Source organism: Mesoplodon mirus (assembly GCF_964341445.2).
Source record: "Mesoplodon mirus genome assembly, chromosome: 8".
In the NCBI taxonomy this organism is placed as follows: Eukaryota; Metazoa; Chordata; class Mammalia; order Artiodactyla; family Ziphiidae; genus Mesoplodon; species Mesoplodon mirus.
The window spans coordinates 22855929-22872589 of record NC_138984.1 but is presented as its reverse complement, the minus strand read 5'-3'; positions in this window follow the sequence as shown (position 1 = coordinate 22872589).

The following is a 16661-nucleotide window of genomic DNA, read 5'->3' as shown; positions in this document are numbered from 1 at the left end:
TCTATCGCCAGGAAGGAAAAACTTTCCCTCTACACTCTTAGATACAGTGCTGGGGGCCTGCAAATGTAACTGACAAAAGACAGAATAATAGGAGAAAAAGAACAAATTTATTAATATTTTTATATTCACGGGAGTTCACAGAAAAGAAGTGAAACTCAAAGAAGCAGTTAGACACAGGAGCTTATGTACCCTTTTTAACAAAGGAAAGATGGTTTGAGCTTCAAGGTATGATAAATTGTGGGGAAGTGATTAGGAAATATATGGGAAAACTAATGGACAATATGGACCACTTTAGTAAGCTTTTTAAATGCAGATTCATCTTGGTGCTGGTTCTCTGGTGATAGGGGTCACTCATCCTGGTATAGGATGGGGGGAAACTTATGTCTTGTTTTTAGGCAGATAAAGGGAGGGCAAAGAACTCTTCCTTTATTTGCTGATTCTTAATTGCCTTCAGCTCAAAATAATCTTTATGCCAATGTGGCATATTTTGGGGTGTCATATCCAATCCCCTTCACTATCAACATCTATAGTGAGTCAGCATCTTCAGCCTCTGAGGCAAACACTCGGTCAGGTGAGTCATTGTTATTCCCAAACCCGTTCTCCTTTGCCTTCTTCCACATTGGGGTGGTAAAAGCTAAATATTCTTTTCCCAGGTTCCCCTCCAGCTGGGGGTGGTCAATAAGACATACTAGAAATCTCTAGTTTTCTTAATAAGAGGACAGCTATGACTTGCCATCTACTCTACTCATTGTTACTCTCAACATGGCTGTACCATTAGAAGCTGCAGCCAGCATCTTTGCCACCATGAGATACTAATCTGATGGAAAGGCTGAGAGAATTGTAGAGGCTTTAGCCTGACAGTCAAGCCACTGGACTGAGAGCCAGCAGCTTCTTTCCCCCAGACTTGTTCTGAGAAAAATATATCTCTCCGTGAGTTGGATTTCTCTATTACTTGAAGCTGAATGCATTTCTTAACTGTAATAGCCTTCCCCTGAACAAGACAACAATAGTTTGCTTTCGGTTACATCCTGCACTCCTTTCTCAGCAGTTCCCATTGTCACATTAGCTTTTCTTAAATGTTGTACATTGACAAGTCAGATATCTCTGCTTCCTTCTGCTAATTGGTTTTTTTTACTTCTTTTACTGGAGTTTATCCCTAGGAATTCTTTCAGAAAGAACTCATAGATGGTAACATTTTGAGCCTTGCATGTCTGAAAAACGTCACGCTAAATTGGCTGGATATAGAATTCTAGATTTGAGCCAATATTCCCTCAGAACTTTGAAGTGCTTGCCTCACCATTTTCTAGCTTTTCTTGCCAGCAGTGACAAGCCTGGCCAGGGTGCTGTATTACCAATTGCAGGCAGTACTGTCTGTGCCGTGGTCTTATGTGATTGGTCCCTCGGGGGCACAGTGAGAGCTGTTCCCACAGGGGATGTAAATTCCTGGGGGCCCTGAGCCTGACACTTATTCAATTTTCATTCCTTCATAGGGATATGTTTTTTTTTTTTTTTCTTTCTTTCTGAAAGTCTTGAGATTTTCTCTTTATTCTTAGGGCTCTGAAATACTTGTAGCATGTGTCTGTATGTGGGTCTTTTTACTTCAGAGCTTCAGCACGTGTTGAGCCTTTTAGCTCTGGTGAATTTCCTCCTTCACCTTCCTTTCTGTCTCCTTCCTTTCCTCTTCCTTCTCTGTTTATAATTTCCTCCCTTTCATTTCCTTTGCTCTCTCTTTCGTACTGCCTGTGGGACCATCTAAATGAATTATCCAGTCTTACCTTTTCTGTTGTACTTTCTGCCTCTTCTCCTGAGCCGCATTCTCAGAAATCTACTTAGCTCCGCTGGCCCCTCACTAAGTCAGCCTTGGTTTGTGCCCAGTCCGTCGATCTACTGACTGTTTTGGGGTAGGGGTCATATTTTTCATTTCTATAATCTCTCCTTGTTCTTTGCATAGTCACTTATTCTTGTTTTTCTATTAAATGTCTCCTTTGATGTGAATTTTCTGTTGAGTTTGGTGCCTCTATTTCACAGCTTTTCCTTCAATGTTTGGTGATTTTGTGTTTATGTCATGTAACTGTCTGAAAATTCTTCTTTCTCTCTTGGTGACTCTGGGTTCTGTTTAGAGCAGCTTGTCCCTGGCAATTACAGGAGGGGGGAGTGCGTGAAACCAGGGTACACAGGGATGGTTTGGCATCAGGGCATTTGCGTCCTCATTCCTCCCAGAGAACGTAAGTCACCAGGGCGCTGGCCGGCCTCCTCTAGCTCAAGCATCCACTCTGTGTGCCTCCCATACGAGAATTTCTACTTTAGAAAATAATACTCATGGTTCAGGTCAGTCTAGGGATGAGTCAGATTCTCTCTTGCCTTTTCTTCAGTCCTGCTATTCTTAAGGGGATCTATGGAGAACTCAGAGCCTGCTCTGCTTCTCTCCCCAGCCCTAGCACTCATGTCAGGAGAACTTCTAGGCAGACGGTTTCCTAGGTTTAGAAAGCAGTCACCAGGGACTTCCCTGGTGGCACAGTGGTTAAGAATCCGCCTGCCAATGTAGGGGACCCGGGTTCGAGCCCTGGTCGGGGAAGATCCCACATGCCGCAGAGCAACTAAGCCCATGTGCCACAACTACTGAAGCCCACGCGCCTAGAGCCCGTGCTCTGCAACAAGAGAAGCCACCGCAGTGAGAAGCCCACGCACTGCAGCGAAGAGTATCCCCCGCTCACTGCACTAGAGAAAGCCCGCATGCAGCAACAGACCCAATGCAGTCAAAAATAAATAAGTAAAATAAATAAATTTTTTAAAAAAGCAGTTATCAAAGTGTTAGCTGGAGAGCAACATCCATGCTCCAATATTCATGTTCCAAACACAATTAATTAATACCCTGATGATATTTTGATACCTCTCACTCTCGTTTCTTTGAATTTGGGATATATCTGGACTTCCTCTTATCTCTCCAGTCATTTCCTCTGTGCATTTCCCTCTTTCAGTCTGTTTTTCTGTTGATATGCTCCTGTCTGTTTTCTATCACTTGGGACTTTCTGTTCCACTGACGGCACCCTTTTCTGTGATGTAAAAGAATCCTAGACAGGAAGGTGGGTAGATGTTGTGATTGGTCTTAATTTTTATAGTGTTTTCTGGTTACTACTCATAAATTTGGAAATGCAACTTAAGCCAAAAATAAAAATCACATAACCCCACTATCTTGAGATAATCAGTATTAATATCTTGATATTTATCTTTTGGGGTATTCTACTGATATTTGTTGAAACAAAAATGGGATCATTGAAAATCTGTTTACCTTTGTGTTTAATGAGTGTCTAATAAGTAGCAAGCACAGGGATGGATGAAAAGATTTAGAGATGTGATGAGGACACAAAGGAAAAAAAAATTCTCTGCCTTTAAGTAGCTCCCAATCTAAAGGACACAAAAAAATATAACTATTACTACTTTCTCCCAGTTACTCAATCAAACATGAATCTAAGTACTGCTATGAAGGGATTTTTCAGATATAATTAAGGTGCTACTGCAGTTGACCTTAAAGCAGTGAGATTATCTATATATGTCTGACCTATTCAAGTGAATCTTTTAAAAGAAAATTTTCTCCAACATGGTTTGGGAAGAGGAAGCCAGAGATTTGAAGAAGGAGAAAGATCAGACACAGAAGGATTGCTGGCTTGCAAGATGTAGGCGTCCACATGTGTAGGAATGCAGTAGGCTTCTAATTGCTAAGGGAAAATCCTGCTGGACAACCAGTACGAAAATCAGGACCTCAATCCTACCACTGCAAGGAACTAAACCCTGCCAACAGAAAGAATGATCTTGGAGGCCTTGAGTTTCCTCAGAGCCTCCAGATGAGAACCTAGCCTGGCTGACACCCTGATTTCAGACTTGTGCTACTCGGAGCAGAAAACCCAGCCACACCACGCTGGACTTCTGATCAGCAGAACTATGAGTTAAGAAATGGGTATTGCTGGGCTTCCCTGGTGGCGCAGTGGTTGAGAGTCTGCCTGCCGATGCAGGGGACACGGGCTCGTGTCCCGGTCTGGGAGGATCCCGCATGCCGCGGAGTGGCTGGGCCCGTGAGCCATGGCCACTGAGCCTGCACGTCTGGAGCCTGTGCTCCACACAACTGGAGAGGCCACAACAGTGAGAGGCCCGCGTACCACAAAAAAAAAAAAAAAAAAAGAAAGAAAGAAAGAAATGGGTATTGCTTTAAGCCACTAAGTTAGTAATAATTTGTTTTGCAGCAAATAAAAACTAATACAACCCACACATTGCTATAGGACTTAGCCAAAATGTACTGGCAAATTTGGGGAGTACCCACAGGACTGGATTCTGAGAGTGCTGGATCAAAGGGAGCAAAACACAATGTTCTTTATTGATTTGAGAGCTCTCTTTATCACATTCAATACTTGAAAAAGACCACAGGTTATGGTGTTTTTCCTAGAAGCATGGAGAGGGTGGTAACCCACAATAAATGAGGTATTAAATATCAGAATTGCCATAGCAGACAGTGGAAGAAAGGATTAAAAAGACTCAGAAAATTGAACATGCTCTGAAACGGCTCCCCTCTCCAGGCAATACAGTAACTTAAAACCAATATTGCATCCCAAACAAATGGCAGAGATTAGTGTGACCCTCTAAGATCTAAAGGATGCAGGGGTGATGCTCCCTTTCGTATCTCCACTTAGTTCACCAGTTTGGCTCCTACAGCAACTAGACAGATTCTGGAGGTTATGGTGGTCTACCATAAACGCAACCAAATCGTATTCCCAGTTGCAGCTTCTGCATCAAAGAACTGTGGGATCTTTACTAGAGTGTATGAACATGGCCACAGGTAAATGGTAGAGAGCCAATGAGCTGCCAATTGCATTATTTTTCCATCCCTTTCAAAAACAGGATCAGAAAACTTTTCATTCACTTAGAACAGACAAATGTATACATTTACAGCTTTGCCCTAGGACTATGGCAACTCTTCTGTCTTCTGTTATAATATGGTCAGAACAGACCAGGACTAGCTGGATTTTCCACAGGACATCACACAGATTCACTCTCTGGATACCAGCTTGTCAGGTAGGGGGTCTTTGTAAGACACAAGCCATCCAGATGTGGGAAATAAATCTACAATACAAAGATTCTTGGACCAAACACATCAGTACATTTGGTAGAGGTTCAGATATCTGAGGCATCAAAGATACATGATCATATTTTGAACTTCCCATGATGAAGAAGGCAACACAATGCCTGGTTTTTAATTTTTGAGGCAGAAGGTTCCACACTTAGGAATACTATTCTACTACTCTAAGCTATATATCAGGTGACAGAAAGTGGCCCTGCTTCTTTGGCCAAACAGCCTTGGGTTTCCTATTGTATTAGAGGTATTGGTGGTAGGAAGAGATGCTCTTTGGCATTTATGTCAAGTCCCAATGGAAGAATCACAACATAGATCCCTAGGGTCCTAGAGCAAAACTATAGCATCTTCAGTGGAGAATTATATACCTTTCAAAAATAATATCTGGCATGCTATTAGGCCCCTTGTGGATACTAAATGCCTGACCATGTTATATCAATTGATCATGTAGCCAGAACTGCTCATCATGAGCTGAGAGACTCTACACGTGATAAAAATCGGGTGGTGTATGATAAGATGGAGGTGGCACATTCGATGTTAAGCATGAAAAGACCAGAAGCACATGTATGATGCAGAAGCCTAGATCTGTTTAACATCCATCACGGTTTCATCAGCACCTCTCCCTCAGTTCACACCTATGACTGCATACTGGTTCCCTGATGACCAGGTAACGGAAGAGAAAAACGTTCAATCTTGGTTCATAGATGGGCTGGGTTGTTATATAGATGCAAGCTGACACGGATGGCAGCTATACCAGGGTCCCACTCAGAGGGGGCCTTGAAAGAAAATAGTGAGGCAAATGCTTCTAATGAATGGAACTTTGGATGGTGCACTGAGTCATTACTTTATGTAAAAGGAGACATATTCTGAAGCTAGAACATATACAAGCTCATGCCTTGGCTAACTGGATAGGGACCTGGAAGATATGGAGTAGAGACGTTATGAGTGGATATATGCATGTAGGCACAGAGTGTGAAAATATCTGTATCACGTGTAATGTACTCAGCAAACATTCAGCAAGGAAGAGGCATTAAACAATCAGGCAGGAGCTTCCTTGGTGGCGCAGTGGTTGGGAGTCTGCCTGCCAGTGCAGGGGACACGGGTTCGAGCTCTGGTCTGGGAAGATCCCACATGCTGCGGAGCAACTAAGCCCGTGTGCCACAGCGACCGAGCCTGTGCTCTAGAGCCCGCGAGCCACAACTACTGAAGCCCGCGTGCCTAGAGCCTGTGCTCCGCAACAAGAGAAGCCACTGCAATGAGAAGCCTGCACACCGCAATGAAGGGTAGCCCCTGCTCGCCGCAACTAGAGAAAGCCCATGCACAGCTATGAAGACCCAATGCAGCCAAAAATAAATAAATAAAAATTAAAAAAATAATAATCAGGCAGACCAAAAACTCATCCAGCTGATATCAGCCAGCCTCTTCTTCATCTACAACAGTGCTGTCTCAATGGGCATATGAATGAACAGCTATGATGGCAAGGTTGGAGGCTATGCATGGACCCAACTGCATAGACTCTCACTTATTAAGACTGATGTAGTTACTGATGCTACCAAATGTCCAATTTTCCAGCAGCAGAAACTAATGAGTTCCTCAATATGACACCATCCCTCAAGGAGAACAATCAGTTATTTGATAGCAAGTTGATTACATTAGATCATCTTTACCATGAAAGAAGCAGCTGGGTTTTTTGACAGAAAGAGAGATATTTCAGGTATTGATTTACATTTCTTGCCCACAAGGCCTCAGGTTTATATAGTGTTTCCTCCATTCATGTGGCATCCTACATACATTGTGTTAGACTAAGGAACCCATTTGATGACAAAGTGTGGGAGTGAGTACATGACCAATGGATCCACTGGGCATGTCACACTCTACACCACCCAGAAAGCTGACAACACAGCTGAATGGCAGCCCAGAGGCAATACTTTGCAATGATGGCCACCATCCTCCAGTGTATGCCTCCAGTATGTATTTTAATCAGTGCTTCTCAACCAGGGGCAAATTTTCCCCCGAGAGACCTTTGGCAAAGTCTAGAGACATTTTTGGTTGTCACAATTGGGGGTTGCTACTGGCATCTAGTGGACGGAGGTCAAAGATACTGCTAAACATCTTATATTACACAGGATAGCTCCACAAAAAATTATCCAGCCCCAAACAACAATAGTACCAAGGTTGAGAAATCTTACTTTAAACTGATGACTTTTACAGGGTGCAGTTTCCCTGGAGTTGAATACATTGGTCTGAGACCCATGAGTAAGAAACAGAGTGGCCCATTTACCATCACTTCCACCTCTTCTCTCCAGCCCTTGCAATCTCAAGAACACTCCCCAGTAAATCGCTTGCATATAACATCTATCTCTGTCTGCTTCCTCGGGAACCCCATCTATGACAGATTATAAATTGAGCCAAGGCAGTTGCAATAGCAATAAAGCAATAAAATTGCATAGCAATTTTAGAATATTTTAAGGAAAAATAGAGTTCATTGTCAATTGGATGTAAAGGGAAGGGAAGATGGAAGACTTAATTATAATTTCTAGGTTTATTTGGACAACTGGGTAGTCAGTGAAGACTTAATTATAATTTCTAGGTTTACTTGGACAACTGGGTAGTCAGTGGTACATTCATCAAGATAAGGAATATAGAAATAGGAGAGAATTTGAGGGGGAAAATGACCAATTTTTTCTGGTACATTTTCATCATGTATATAAAGGAAAATGCAACAATATAATATGTATAAAGTTATTAGGCTGAATCATATGAAATTGCCATTTTTATAGGTCACAAACTGTCAAATACAGGCAATTCCAAATAGATCAACCTAATAATTACATATTAGCTTCTACATGGGAAAATTTACTATTTTTATTAAAACTGATATAGGCCATATAAGATTTTAGAAAGGTAATATCTGTCAGATTCAAAAGACAATCTTTGGGGTAATGATATATCATTTACATTAAAGCTTCCAAAGCAAGAATATAAGTCACATATTATTGCTTTAAGGCACATTAGGGGATCTTGATGAAATTGGAAACTGTATTTTATATCAATTTTCTTGTGAGAGTTGAGACAAAATTGCTGTAAGTAGAGCCAGGAAAGGTCACAGATAACTTAATTTCCTTGCCAAAGCGTTCAAAAACATGCTATCATCTGTCATAAAAAAGAATCTAAGACAAATGTAGTATGCTATGGCATCTGATTTCCCTATCAACAGGCTCATTTGAAGAACCCAAAATGCCTACATGCAGTTTTAGGTGAGATCAAAACTGTGAACTTATAGACAAGCTCACATCACTTTTATAGGCTGAAATACACACTCATTATACCAAGTTATACCAAGGTTGTAGCATGTAATGTTGATTGAGTATGGGCATCCAAATATTGCTGATATAACTGATTCAAAAAGGTAGGGGAGGGGGTGGAGTCAGAAGAAGGCTGTGCTGCTTCTTATTGTGCTAAGCCTGAGAATTTGGTTTTCATTCCTTCAGTAGGGAAGTAACCCACTGAATCTATACTAAACTGATCAAAGAAAGATAAATATTCATGACTAATATTTTGTTAAACCACTGACCTGGAGATATAGAAAATTAGTACATACAGAAAGAAAAATAGCAACCTTTTTTAAAATGTAAGCATCGGTCCGAGGACAGAGGAGCGACATCGCTCACAGAGGATATAAGCGAGAGATGTGGTGAAAACTACCAACAAACATATCAGTTAGAACAGACTAGGTTGTTCTGAAGTTAAAACAAACAAACAAACAATCTGGAAAGCTCAATGACTTAAAACCACTAAGTTTATTTCTGGCTCACATTATCTGTCCTCTGCAAGTTGGCTGTGGTCTCTATTCCCCATTGTCCTGACTCCAGGACCCCAGTTGAATAAGAAACCATTGCCTGAAACACTGCCAATCACCCAAAGTGAGCAGAGAGCGTGATGAAGTGCACACTGGCTTTTAAAGCTACGTCTAGGGTAATACACATCCTTTTTGCTCACACTTTATTGCCAAAGCAAGTCCAAGGCTACTAATAGCTGCAGGGGGATGAGAAAGTACAATACTACAGTATACCTGGGAGGAAAAAATAAAAAGATTTGGTGAGCAGCACTAATGACACACTAAGACTGCCACTTTATTAGTCTGTAGCTGAGACCAAAAAAATGGTGGTGTTGGGAGATGCAGTAGCAGAAGAGATAGGACCTGGCAGACCAAGGAGAGTAATGGTAAAGGCGTGAGGCCAGAACATGACTCACTACAGACAGCTTTGAAGTTTCAGGGGGCACATCAGCCTTTCCTGGAGGTGTGAGAGCAACTATTTCTCCCATACAAGTGCATAACTCCTAGATTTTGTTATCATCAGTAAGTAGAAGAGACACTAATATAGGGAAATTAGAGGCTTAAAAGGAAAGTTGTGATGTGAAAGAGTGACTTATGGAATCCTTTCTCCTCTTGGTGACGTTCAGTAGCATAAAGTGTGCCACTTTTTATTCATCTCCCAACACCCTGTATTCAACTTCAAATCATTGCTTGAGGGCAACATTATTAAGACAGAATTTTAAAATAGAATAAAATGTACATGTTTTAATTACTCCCTAAAGTACTATTTCTGTATTAATTCCACATTTCTACTGGTTTTTCTAGAGTTTATATATTTGATATGATTTATTAAAATAATTATTCATTTACCCAATTATCAGCTGCTATATTACTTTTTATGGTTTTCATTTATAAGGATAGGAATTGCAACTAAGAAAATTGCATGGAAGCATTTGCATGAGTTTAGACAGGCTGTATGTATTGTAAACAATTCTGAGCAAATGGCATCATTCTGCAGGCTATCTGCTGCTGCTCAGAAATGTTCACAAAAGAGAGGAAGAGTCCTTTCTATTTTCTTCAGTCTTATGTTTGATTTTATGAATAAGATTTATGCAAAAGCAAAATGATGTGGTTATTAAATCTTACAGTTAGGTTTAAGTATACCTGTAAGACAGATTGTTAAAAATTTGGTTACTGGCAAAAAAAATAAATAAGTAAATTGGTTACTGGCTATGATGACCAACATCTTGTCACAAAACTATGCTAAAGAAACTGCACCAGGTGGTTCTTAAATTGCTTTAATTACTATGGGCCACTTTAATGCTTCCTTCAATATTCAAACAATAACAACTCCTCCATTTGATCTCGCAGTTACAAAACCAAATAGTGTCCATGAAGTAGAACAGTAAAGCCACATTTTAAAGTCAGTGGTCACTTTCATCTTCATAGCTAGTATGGAGAACTTTTGTTAATGAAAATAAGACGGGAGGGAGAGAGAGAGAAAGAAAGGAAGAGAGAGAGAGAGAAGCTTTTTTAGAGGCTCTGAATGTTTCCAGTATCTAGCACAATGTTTTATACATATGAAAAGCTCAATGATTGTCAAAATGAACTGAGTTTAGAGTTAATTATTATATACTGAAAGTTCTTTAATTCCTTTTTGATTGAAAAAGCTGAATTAGGAGGTTTATGTTATTTTATCCTATGTTTTCGGTATCAGTATAATACTGGCTGTATAAAATGAGTTGTTTATGGATGTATATATGTCCAATCATATAGGATTAGAAGTACTCCAATCGCCTCTATTTTCTGAAAGAGCTCATGTGAGATTAGGATTATTTCTCCCTTAAATGTTAGGAGGAATTCACTAGTGAAGCCATCAGGGCCTGGAGTTTTCTTTGTGGAAAGATTTTAACTATGGAATCAATTTCTTTAATGGATTTTGGGTCAGTTCTGCTAATATGTATCTTTCCAGGATTTTTTTTTTGTTGTTGTTGTTGTTAGTTGGCTGAAACATGGACCAAAAGATGCCCTAGAATGAATGTATTAGAAATGCTTGACCTGCTTTGGTTTATTTTATTATTTTTAAGACTCTTTATTTTTTTATGCAGCAGGTTCTTGTTGGTTATCTATTTTATACATATTAGTGTATATATGTCAATCCCAATCTCCCAATTCATCCCACCCCCTGCCCTCCCCACCGCTCCCCCTCCTTGGTGTCCATAGGTTTGTTCTCTACATCTGTGTCTCTATTTCTGCCTTGCAAGTTGGTTCATCTGTGCCATTTTTCTAGATTCCACATATATGTGTTAATATACAATATTTGTTTTTCTCTTTCTGACTTACTTCATTCTGTATGACAGTCTCTAGGTCCATCCACGTCTCTAAAAAAGACCAAATTTCCTCCTTTTTATGGCTGAGTAATATTCCACTGTATATATGTACCACATCTTCTTTATCTATTCGTCTGTCAATGGGCATTTAGGTTACTTCCATGAACTGGCTATTGTAAACAGTGCTGCAATGAACATTGGGGTCCATGTGTCTTTCTGAATTATAGTTTTCTCTGGGTATATGCCCAGTAGTGGGATTACTGTGTTATATGGTAATTCTATATTTAGTGTTTTAAGGAACCTCCATACTGTTCTCCATAGTGGCTGTATTTATGTTCCCACCAACAGTGCAAGAGGGCTCCCTTTTCTCCACACCCTCTCCAGCATTTGTTGTTTGTAGATTTTCTGATGATGGCCATTCTAACTGCTGTGAGGTGATACCTCATTGTAGGTTTGATTTGCATTTCTCTAATAATTAGTGAGGTTGAGCAGCTTTTCATGTGCCTCTAGGCCACCTGTATGTCTTCTTTGGAGAAATATCTGTCTAAGTTTTCTGCCCATTTTTGATTAGGTTTTTTTTTTTTTTCTTGCAGTACACAGGCCTCTCACTGTTGTGGCCTCTCCCGTTGTGGAGCACAGGCTCCGGACGCGCAGGCTCAGTGGCCATGGCTCACGGGCCCAGCTGCTCCGTGGCATGTGGGATCTTCCCGGACCGGGGCACGAACCCGTGTCCCCTGCATCGACAGGCGGACTCTCAACCACTGCGTCACCAGGGAAGCCTAGGTTGTTTTTTTAATATAGAGCTGCATGAGCTGTTTATATATTTTGGAGATTAATCATTTGTCAGTTGCTTCACTTGCAAATATTTTCTCCCATTCTGAGGGTTGTCTTTTCGTCTTGTTTATGGTTTTCTTTGCTGTGCAAAAGCTTTGAAGTTTCATTAGGTCCCATTTGTTTATTTTTGTTTTTATTTCCATTACTCTAGGGGGTGGGTGAAAAAAAGATCTTGTTGTGATTTATGTCAAAGAATGTTCCTCCTATGTTTTCCTCTAAGAGTTTTATAGTGTCCGGTCTTACATTTAAGTCTTTAATCAATTTTGAGTTTATTTTTGTGTATGGTGTTAGGGAGTGCTCTAGTTTCATTCTTTTACATGTAGTTGTCCAATTTTCCCAGCACCACTTATTGAAGAGACTGCTTTTTCTCCATTGTATATCCTTGCCTCCTTCGTCATAGATTAGTTGACCATAGGTGCGTGGGTTTATCTCTGGGCTTTCTATCCTGTTCCATTGATCTATATTTCTGTTTTTGTGTCAGTACCATATTGTCTTGATTACTGTAGCTTTGTAGTTTAGTCTGAAGTCAGGGAGCCTGATTCCTCCAGCTCCGTTTTTTTTTTTTTTTTTAATTTATTTATTTTTGGCTGCATTGGGTCTTCGCTGATGCATACAGGCTTTCTCTAGTCTCTAGTAGCAGTGAGTGGGGGCTACTCTTCCTTGTTGTGCACGGGCTTCTCATTGAGGTGGTTTCTCTTGTTGCAGAAGAGAGGCTCTAGGCACATGGGCTCAGTAGTGTGGCACACAGGCTCAGTAGCTGTGGCTCATGGGCTCTAGAGCACAGGCTCAGTTGTTGTGACACATGGGCTTAGTTGCTCTGCGGCATGTGGGATCTTGCCGGGCCAGGGACTGAACCCGTGTCCCCTACATTGGCAGGTGGATTCTTAACCACTGCGCCACCAGGGAAGCCCTCCAGCTCCGTATTTTCTCTCAAGATTGCTTTGTCTATTGGGGTCTTTTGTGTCTCCATACAAATTTAAAGATGTTTTGTTCTAGTTCTGTAAAAAATGCCAAAGGCAATTTGATAGGGATTGCACTGAATCTGTAGATTGCTTTGGGTAGTATAGTCTTTTTCACAATATTGATTCTTCCAATCCAAGACCATGGTATATCTCTCCATCTGTTTGTGTCATATTTGATTTCTTTCATCAGTGTCTTACAGTTTTCTGAGTACAGGTATTTTACCTCCTTAGGTAGGTTTATTCCTAGGTATTTTATTCTTTTTGTTACAGTGGCGAATGGGATTGTTTCCTTAATTTCTCTTTCTGATGTTTCATTGTTAGTGTATAGGAATGCAAGAGATTTCTGTGCATTAATTTTGTAACCTACAACTTTACTAGATTCATTGATTAGCTCTAGTAGTTTTCTGGTGGCATATTTAGGTTTATCTATGTATACTATCATGTCATCTGCAAACAGTGACAGTTTTACTTCCTCTTTTCCAATTTGTATTCCTTTTCTTTTTCTTCTCTGATTGCTGTGGCTAGGACTTCCAAAACTATGCTGAAAAATAGAGGCAAGGGTGGACATCCTTGTCCTGTTCCTGATCTTAGAGGAAATGCTTTCAGTTTTTCACCATTGAGAATGGTGTTTGCTATGGGTTTGTCATATATGGCATTTATTATGTTGAGGTAGGCTCCCTCTATGCCCACTTTCTGGAGAGTTTTTGTCATAAGTGGGTGTTGAATTTTGTCAAAAACTTTTTCTGCATCTATTGAGATGATCATAAGTTTTTTATTCTTCAATTTGTTAATATGGGGTATCACATTGATTGATTTGTGTATATTAAAGAATCCTTGCATTCCCTGGGATAAATCTCACTTGATCATGGTGTATGATCCTTTTAATGTGTTATTGGATTCTGTTTGCTAGTATTTTGTTGAGGATTCTTATGTCTATATTCATCAGTGATATTGGCCTGTAATTTTCTTTTTTTGTAGTATCTTTGTCTGGTTTTGGTATCAGGGTGATGGTGGGCTCATAAAATGAGTTTGGGAGTGTTCCTCCCTCTGCTATATTTTGAAAGAGTTTGAGAAGGATGGGTGTTAGCTCTTCTCTAAATGTTTGATAGAATTCACCTGTGAAGCCATCTGGTCCTGGACTTTTGTTTGTTGGAAGATCTTTAATCACAATTTCAATTTCATTACTTGTGATTGGTCTGTTCATACTTTCTATTTCTTCCTGGTTCAGTCTTGGAAGGTTATACCTTTCTAAGAATTTGTCCATTTCTTCCAGGTTGTCCATTTTATTGGCATAGAGTTGCTTGTAGTAATGTCTCATGACCCTTTGTATTTCTGTGGTGTCCGTTGTGATTTCTCCTTTTTTATTTCTAATTATATTGATTTGAGTCCTCTCCCTCTTTTTCTTGATGAGTCTGGCTAAGGGTTTATCAATTTTGTTTATCTTCTCAGAGAACCAGCTTTTAGTTTTATTGATCTTTGCTATCGTTTTCTTTGTTTCTATTTCATTTATTTCTGGTCTGATCTTTATAATTTCTTTCCTTCTACTAACTTTGGGTTTTGTTTGTTCTTTCTCTAGTTCCTTTAGGTGTAAGGTTAAATTGTTTATTTGAAATTTTTCTTGTTTCTGAGGTAGGATTGTACTGCTATAATCTTCTCTCTTAGAATGGCTTTTGCTGCATCCCATAGGCTTTGGATCGTCGTGTTTTCATTGTCACTTGTCTCTAGGTATTTTCTGATTTCTTCAGTGATCTCTTGGTTATTTAGTAATGTATTTTTTGGCCTCCATATGTTTGTGTTTTTTATGTTTTTTTCCCTGTAATTCATTTCTAATCCCATAGTGTTGTGGTCAGAAAAGACACTTGATATGACTTAAATTTTCTTAAATTTAACGAGGCTTGATTTGTGACCGAAGATGTGATCTATCCTGTAGAATGTTCCGTGTGCACTTGAGAAGATAGTGTAATCTGCTGTTTTCAGATGGAATGTCCTATAAATATCAATTAAATCTACCTGGTCTATATTGTCATTTAAAGCTTGTGTTTCCTCATTAATTTTCTGTCTGGATGACCTGTCCATTGGTGTGAGGTGTTAAATCCCCCACTAATATTGTGTTACTTTGATTTCCTCTTTTATAGCTGTTAGCATTTGCCTTATGTATTGAGGTGCTCCTATGTTGGGTACATATATATTTATAATTGTTATATCTTCCTTTTGGATTGATCCCTTGATCATTATATAGTGTCCTTCTTTGTCTCTTGTAAAATTCTTTATTTAAAAATCTACATTATCTGATACGAATATTGCTACTCCAGCTTTCTTTTTATTTCCATTTGCATGGAATATCTTTTTCCACCTCTCACTTTCAGTCTGTATGTGTCCCTAGGTCTGAAGTGGGTCTCTTGTAGACAGCACATAGATGGGTCTTGTTTTTGTATCCATTCAGGCAGTCTATGTCTTTTGGTTGGAGCATTTAATCCGTTCACATTTAAGGTAATTATCAATATGTATGTTCCTATTACCATTTTCTTAATTGTTTTGGGTTTGTTTTTGTAGGTCCTTTTCTTCTCTTGTGTTTCCCACTTAGAGAAGTTCCTTTAGCATTTGTTGTAGAGCTGGTTGGGTGGTGCCGAATTCTCTTATCTTTTGCTTGTCTGTAAAGTTTTTGATTTCTCTGTCAAATCTGAATGAGATCCTTGCTGGGTAGAGTCATCTTGGTTGTAGGTTCTTCCCTTTCATGACTTTAAATATATCATGACACTCCCTTCTGGCTTGTAGAGTTTCTGCTGAGAAATCAGCTGTTAACCTTATGGGAGTTTCTTTGTATGTTATTTGTTGTTTTTCTTCGCTGCCTTTTTTTTTTTTTTTTTTTTTTTGCGGTATGCGGGCCTCTCACTGTTGTGGCCTCTCCCATTGCGGAACACAGGCTCCAGACGCACAGGCTCAGTGGCCATGGCTCACAGGCCCATCCGCTCCGTGGCATGTGGGATCTTCCCGGACCGGGGCACGAACCTGCGTCCCCTGTATCAGCAGGCGGACTCTCAAACACTGCGCCACCAGGGAAGCCCCCTTGCTGCTTTTAATAATTTTTCTTTGTCTTTAATTTGTGTCAATTTGATTACTGTGTGTCTCGGTGTATGTCTCCTTGGGTTTATGCTGCCTGGGACTCTCTGCACTTCCTGGACTTGGGTGGCTATTTCCTTTCCCATGTTAGGGAAGTTTTCTATTGTAATGTCTTCAAATATTTTCTCGGGTCCTTTCTCTCTTCTCCTTCTGGGACCCCTATAATGCAAATGTTGGTACATTTAATGTTGTCCCAGAGGTCTCTTAGGCTGTCTTCATTTATTTTCATTCTTTTGTCTTTATTCTGTTCCATGGCAGTGAATTCTACCAATTTGTCTTCCAGGTCACTTATCTGTTCTTCTGCCTCAGTTATTCTGCTATTGATTCCTTCTAGTGTATTTTTCATTTCAGTTACTGTTCATCTCTGTTTGTTTGTTCTTTAATTCTTCTAGGTCTTTGTTCTTTAATTCTTCTATGTCTTTGTTAAACATTTCTTGCATCTTTTCCATCTTTGCCTCCATTCTTTTTCCGAGGTC